We start from the raw sequence: 8476 nt of genomic DNA on the forward strand, positions 1-8476 counted from the left end.
CAGCAGCAACTGGGAGATTGTGGGATGATTGGAAATCATGGCGCGGTTAATCCGAAGTCCGGGTTATCGGGGTCCTACTGTACCTTGAATGACGGGTATAGGAAGCAAAGCAGTTTTTCATTTGGGATATTCCGACTCTGGATGGCGATTCGGTCTGGCGATAACTTGACCGCAACTCGGTGTTAATAAAGTGATCGATCAGATTCAGCGTGCAAGCGCCCGCTTATAACTTAATAGTGTCGGTCTGGAAGCGACGTCTACCATTATTGAATCCGATAGTAATTGAAATAACATCGAACGAGGGTGCGGGCGGGGATCAGGGGCCATAACGATTTGTGTCCGGAGAATCAATAACATTTTGTTCACTTATTGTTATTTTATCCTTTCTCGATATGAATCTAAGCTCTGTAATATATAACAAATAACAAATTATATATTTGAATAACTGCTTCAATTTCACAAATTAAATAAACAGAACCAGTAACGTACAGACCGCCTCCATATACAGACCGCCTCCATATTAAAAACAAATTATATTTATATATAAACAATCTATTTATAAATATTTTTTTAAACACTGGCTCCGCTCGTAAGCATACCAAATTTCAAAACTCAAAAACCAATATTCAAGTTACAATAAATAATCGAAGTTGTTACACTTGGCTATTCTATTCTATTAAATGACACTAAATCCGCGGAAATGGTGGTGACGTCATACCGCTGCTTTTCGATCGATAAAGTTTATTTAATCTACGCCAGTAGATTAAATAAACGTGCTTAGTGTGATGATAATAATGGAAGCAATACAAAAACAACATTACAAATCGTGTCATTTTGTCTGAGTACAACCCGTAAAACACGTATTCGCCTACCAGATAATGAAAACCGTCGTTTTTTGTTAAAATTATGTTCAGGTGTCACTTTAGCCCTAACCGTGCACACATGTTTAACTCTTTGAACTTGTAAAGTCTGTTCATAGATATAAGAAAGTGACTAACTGATACGAATTAAGGACAGACCTGGGCAAGCTGTAAGAATGAAATATAGCCGTACTTTGCTTAGAATTTAATTATTTGGGGGAAAGATATTTATGTTTAAATCTGAAATAAAATTACAAATTATTTTTATTTGAAATTATTCACATAATATATCAGTATCACTATCGCTAACATCGCCTGTTCTAATTATTATTTGTTCTATATTATTTGCAATATGGATGCACGATTGTTCTGCTTTTTCTATATGCTTAACAGAATTTGCCAAACTTTGTGGAGGGATGTTAAAAACTTCGGTTTCTATAAGTTTGAGGACATTGGAGTTAACACGGCCAAAAACATTGTTACGACGAATGGCAGATTTCAGTTGGTGCCAAACATGTTCAGTGGGATTAAACATACAGTGGTAAGGCGTTCAAACTGTATGCCCTAGATTTTTTGGATTTGCTTTTGTGTCACATGAGGAAGGGGTTTTAGTCAACTGTCTACTGTTATAACTTGCATTGTCCATTACAATGACGCTATTAGGAGGAATGTTTGGAACTAGTTTGTTTTTAAACCAACTTTCAAATAAATTAGCGGTAGTGTCTTCCGGAGAAGAAACTTTAATATTTTTCGCAGACAGAGAAAGTCCATTTGGAATCCAACCATCTTTAGAGCCAGCATGCAAAATAGTTATTCTTTTACCTCTTTTTGATGGCGCGTTTATTTAACACTTATCAGTTGAGTCAACCCAACCTTTTTTCAAGGTATCATAAGTGTCGAACCAGGTTTCATCCAAGTAAATAATTGGCCTTTGTTGTTCTCTGTAAATCCTAATTTTTTCTAGATATTCCAGTCGCCATTTCCGAATCCTAAAAGATTCCATTAAAACTTGCGTATTGTCAATTTTTTAAAATCTAAAACCCATAAGGTAGTTCTGCTACATTTAACACCGGTTTCATCTTTTTCAAGCCTTTTAATTAAAATATCTAATGTATTCACGCTTTGTTCATCGTATAACTTGTAAATCACTTTGATCCACACTCGAGAAAACGTCAGCATCGCTTCTTTTTTTCCTCGCTGAAATGGGATTATTCACAATTTTCCATACAGTTGATGTTGGAATTTTTGTCAATGTGGCCGTTTCTTCTAAAGGTGCTTGCTGTCGCCACGTTCAATGAGAGTCAAATAAACATTGTTTATAACTTCCTTAGTCTCAATAGAAAAGTGTTTTCTATATTTCGGCGGGAGCATCTCTGAAGATACGCTAGACTCGCACATATTTTGCATAATTCGCACTCTGTTCAACACACGCTGTATTACACAGGAAATAAGAATGATTACTAACTTAAACTAAGTAGTATACCAAACCAAAAAATATTAAACACTGGTAGGTATAAAATTATTTTCTATTACGGACCATAATTTCACCTGAATTTAAATTAATAATCTTGTTACATTGTATGTTAATGTTAAAGCAAAAGCAATATCTATGAATAGACCATACCCATCCTATTGCAGTCTCCATAGGACTGGCTTCCTAATCCATATAAAATAAAGAACACTTTAAGTTATCAATACTTTAAAATCAGCATGTACTTTTAACTTTTTTTTGTTGCTTGAATAATTTACATTTTATTTGATATCTCAATTTTAAAAACTAGAAAACTTGAAGCTGATTACGTTGATTATGTTGGTTTGAAACTAGTGGCTTGTATGTAAAATGTCACCATAAACATGTCGACTTCGGTTATTTTCAAAACTTTCTTTTTGATCCAAAACACAAGATAACAAAAGCATGTGACCACCAAGATGGACGCGCGTGTCTCAAAGATGATTCAAATTTTACAATTTTTGATTGCTTATATTTATTACAGAGAACTACGAAATTATTTTTTTGTGAACTGTGGTTCTTTTAATAGTATTTACTTAGTTTTATAAGTAATTTCTTCCAAATTAGAAGCTTAGAGATTTAAAAATGGTAAAGGGAACAATTTTAAATTAACTCATAGAATTATAGAATATAGGGTGGATGTATACTATGAATGAAAGTATTTGCCTTTTGCTAATTAGCAATTGGACATCCTGTATACGCGACAGAGCCGTATACGATTTCAACGGCGGCGACCTATTCATCGCCGGCCGTAATACGTAATCAATTATGCGGGTCAGCACGAATAATACGAGACCATTTTGAATTTTAAACGCCGTGTGACTGATTATCCCGGTTGCCCTTAATATTTTTTTAATTAAGTATATATACGTAAGACGAATGGGGGATCGACGGTAGCTTATAATTATGAAAATTGCCGTCTTTAATGTTAATTATTTTCTGTGCGAGCCGCGGAATTTAATAGGGTATTTGACTTTTGGTTAAACAGATAAGGGAAATATTAAAAGGGCGAACCAGATACGATCGGCGGTCCTGGACGGGGTGGTGCACTTTTACAGTAGATTACTATTAAATATATATGTGTGTGCGCTCGCTTTTTACGAATAAATTAATATTAAATTACTTCATTAGCGTATCCGGTACAAATTGTTCGGATTGTGGCGAGTCACTGTACAAAAACGAAGAAGACACTCGACGTGGCCATTTTGGAGGAAAGGAATGGCAATGTTTGGCAATAACGCCAAAAGAAGGAAAAAATAATTAGAGAATTAGACCGAAGAACGACAAAGACAAACACACCTGGGCCTTTCATTTACACTTACCAATATTGGTAAGCTGATCAAATGATCTTTAGCAGTCGTAGCCACTAGAAGCCACTATTTTAGTTAAGCTATTTCGCAATGAGGGTTTCAATCGGAACAACGGCGAGAAGACGATATTGATTATATTAGAGGAGTTATCTGAGTCGGTAGAATGAGGATCGACAAACACGCCAAAAGCAATTGGAGACAAGCATGATGTGACCATTTCTGAGAAAAATTTTGGCAATGTTATTGGCACTTCAATTGAAAGAAAAGAAAGGGAACAAGAACTTAAAAAAAGAACAGAAACGGAATAATATTTGGGAATATTTCTGAATATATAAGGAGTCGCCCCGGTCGAAAGGAAGAAGACAGATGAAAGGAGGAAAAATAATGTAGATAGGAAGGAAATACCATATACAACCAAACACTTTAGAGATCTTTGACTATGAAAGAGTGCATATTTCTTCCAAAAGGAGGCAGAAATCTGCGCTATTTGAAAAAAAAAGCTTTGGCAGTGTTATCCCAAACATGTTGCATAAAATGTTTGGGAATGGTACTGATCATATCAGCAGTCAGTCCAAAACTTTAGCTGAAAGAAAAAACAAGGGAACAACAAATTGAAAACGAAAAAGAGACGAAAAAATGTTTGGGAATGTTGCTGAATATATAAGAATTACCATTTTATAGAAACTATTTAGCAATTTACCTTCTGAGTATTTGAATCGCAAGAGAGAAAAGAGGACATCAACACCAAAGAGAAAAAGGAACAAAAAAGAACAAGCAATTGATTTTGAGAAAAACTTTGGCAATGTTATTGTGAATTGAAAAAAACCGAAAATGAAGCCGAAAAATATTAGAGAATGTTGCTGAGTATATAGGGAGTCATCCCAGTCGAAAAGAAGAAGACAGACGACGAAAGGGGGAAAAATGTAGGGAACGATTTTAAAGAACATTTGGCACTGGAACTTAAGAGGGTTTTAATTGAAAGAACGGCAAAAAAGAAAAGAAATTTGATATACAACCGAAATATGGACAGAAAAGAAAAGAACAAAGACTTTAAAAAATGGAGAGATTCAGGATATGAAAATTGCTGAAAAAACTTTGACAATGCTATTGCCACTTCAATGGAAAGGGTAAAAACACTAAACAGGAGAAAAAACGCGATGTACAACCAAGCAATTTAGAAAAAATCTTCGGGAATGTGTATAAGGTTATCCGAGTAGAAACAATGAGAATTGAGAAAAAAGCAAGAAAACGAAAACACAAGAAAGAAAAGGAAACCAAAACATATTTGGGGATGTTTTTTACTGAGAATGTGATATTGCCGAGAAAAGATTTGGCAGAAACGGTATAGACAAAAAATATTTGGCATTGTTACTGAGTACAGGACGAGTGACGCAGGTCACAAGCAGAAGGAAGAGGAGGAGGAGTTAAGAATGAGGACAAAAGGATCATTTGTTTACACCTTTATACTTCTCGAAAACCTCAATTAAATGAAACGACATTTCAATTTTGCGTCTTTTTTTTTTTTAAATTGTTGGTTCTGATGTATTTTTTTATTTATTTATTATTTTAGTTGCCTCGGTGATTATAGATGAATTACAGAAACATTGCTTGGCAAAACTTTAATATTTTCAATTTTCTTTTCGGAAAGGGATGCGTCAGTGCGACCAATCTCTAAATGTGAGAACCATTAAATTCAATTTCGGCCCGGCACACGTCTTAAATCCATAAAAAGTTGCGCTTCCGACTTACCAATTTCGTTGAGCTTGCGTAAAATTACCGTTAGGCTAGAGCGCATTCCGGTTGACAAGTCCTTCGACCTCTCGCCACTCGGAATGGGAAATTTTGCCAGTGAAAGATGGAAATTGAATGCATTATCGTTTATAAGGACTGCAACATTATAGTGCAAAATTCTAGAAGGGCTTGCAGTTTATTTGATACAAAATACAAGGTCAACGACATTAGTTTTAAAGCCTTAACAAATAGTCAAATTTTATCTTTATATTATCACCTCTATACATATGTGGGAATCTACAAGAAATCAGCTGAACGCAATCAAGATTGCATATTTCAGGGAATAGCAAAATGATGTTGAAAAATGTGAAAAAGAAATCATTTTGCAGTAACGTTTCATCAACGTTAGTGAATTACATCGCAAATATCCCGAAAACCATATATTTAACAGAAGAAAATGTAGTATATCTTTTCCTCTGTATTATAACTTAAAAACAAAGCTAACAAGATTGTTGCGACCTTAGAATTAATTAGAAACCTCTGAAAGTTTTCACTTCGATATCTCAAGAATAGCTTTTGGCGCATTCAATACAGACCACTATGTATACGAAACGGACGTTTGTCATAAAAAAATCCATAAAACATTGTAGTCTTAATAGGCATGTGTCAATTTTTTTTCTAATATTGGAAATCGAAATTAGAACACATTCTGGGGCGGTATACAAAATTTCACATGTAAAAACGGGGCGTGGCCTCTCGGTGACGTCATTCCCTTCATCAGATTCGACGGCAAAGTGACAATCTTAGGGGTTGCGCATAAGTGTGTGTTAGGATGTGTAAAAAAAATTAGAATTTTTTTCTCGGATCTGACACATTTAGTCTCATATATAAATAATCATATCTTATCATCAATAGATCATTAAGCCAATTTTATTCATAAATTTTATATGAAAATGGTTGCTTTTTCGATAAATCGAAGCAATGCAAAGATATTCGTGGTGGTGGTGGATTATATTATTATATTTAGAAGAAAAAGCGAAAAAAAAAGGTAAATTTTAGATTTTTGCCGCCCCAAATCACTGAAAAATTGTGGTTTATAAGAATTATGTTTATTTACCTACCGATTCTGGTCGAACTTTTATACACTTTGAACATTCGGCATCGTTTAATAGACCACGAGAGGGAAGTGGGGGCGTGTGACAGTTCTGCCGGAACGCACTCTATTCGGGGCTTAGAACGCTCACGGGACGCGATAGGCCGACACGGCCAACGATAATGGATATCAGAATTGTCGGGAATCTGATTTATCGTCCGGAAAACAAATCTTGGAGTTTGGCAACCAAATTGAATCACAGGTCCGGCCGTCATGCGACCCCGCAGCCTCCCGCCCGCCCCGGATGGTCGGGCGTTCGTAGAATAATTGTTTGGACATCGAATGTGGCGCGGGAGGTAGGGGGAGGTTTTATGACAGGTCCGCGGCATGACTCTGCGACTTTTTATCGAGTTAGGCGGACCCGACGTCCGCTTCGCTTTTGTTCGTTTACGTTGCGGCGGCGGCGTCCAGATAGGAAATTTTGACAAAGCGCCCGGTGGCTGTGGGCCGGGGGGCGCGCAGGGGGTCCGTATCTATCGAATTGCGACTTGGATTCCGCGTACTGGTACAGATAACGGCTTGTAGCGCCAGCGTTTTTCGCTTTGTCTTATTTTGAATATCCATAAACGCGAGTGTGGAAGACGGAATTTCTATAACAGATGTAAAGCTAGGTCATCCTTTAAGACTTATTATTAACAGCTGTATCTTGGATAATTATTGTCCCACATATTGGAAAAATATAAACGGCATTTGATAAAGAGTTTACCAAACGTATTGCACACTGTACTTTTTCTAAGACTGTCACGAAAAAAACACAATTTAACAAATTAAAAATAATAACAGATCATCGGATTACTAAATTTCATACCATTGAAACAAAACATTTGCTAGTTGCCGTTACAAGGGAATAAACACAATTTTAAAACGTTATGATGTATATTTAACTTTTGCAATTGCAAAAGACTGTAAATGGAGGAAAAATCGTCCAAGGATAGAGCTTTTCAGAGCATTAAATCTTTAAGATAGTATAATCAAGAAAAAGCAAATCCTAACCTTCAATTTTGTTTTCTGTGTATTGATGAGACATGGATGTCAGAATTGACAAACGTCAAAATTCAAACCGTCCGGTAAAATCTCCGAAAACATCCGATCGCTCCCAAACCCGTGCGGTAAAGTCCCGGAGATGTCCGAAGTGGCTCGGATTAATGCGAAACGAAACTGGCGTGGTGAGACATTTTACTTACAGACGGGAGTAGAAAAACGTATTTACAAACGTACATAAAATGTCATATTTCCATCAGTTAAATTGTAGAAAACAGTTGATTGATATAAGGTGATTTCTTGTGCATTTTATATGCTATATATGGTATGGTCCGTCTCAAACTTCGTCGTGTTGGTTTTCGACGATGTTATTACCTATTGTTATTGGATAAAGCCATTAACAAAAAAATTATTCTTGTTTGAGTGACAATAGAGAACAGAATTGAAGAAAATAAATAAACGTGGTGATTTTCATACTCACCGTATCACAGTGGTGATCAGGACCTAATAAGAAGGAAAATACGTCATCTTTTTCAAAGCCAAGTTGGATAAACTGAACATAAAATGGGATTGAAATACCTCAAAGTGGACAAAAGGCGAGTAGTTATGGAATCGCACAGATTACGCACACCGTCAAGAAATTAAAAGATATAGATAATACAAAAGGTCCATAATTTAACTTGATAAAATACACCACTGCTGAGCAACCAATCTGTATTTGCGACCGCCATTTTTTCGAAACAATTTGTAGCGACCCCTGAGTAGACGGTAGAAGTTTTTTTTAATCGTCAACGTAGTTTTTCTGAAATTTCCTTTTATTAGAGGTTTTTACATTACACATAATTTTGTGAAACAACGGTTTCATTAATGCATACAAATACAAATATTTATTTAATAAAAAAAATACATTTAAACATTTACTCATAAGAAT

The sequence above is a fragment of the Cylas formicarius genome, unplaced genomic scaffold (genome assembly GCF_029955315.1).
Source record: "Cylas formicarius isolate icCylForm1 unplaced genomic scaffold, icCylForm1.1 PGA_scaffold_1__22_contigs__length_36826433, whole genome shotgun sequence".
NCBI lineage: Eukaryota > Metazoa > Arthropoda > Insecta > Coleoptera > Brentidae > Cylas > Cylas formicarius.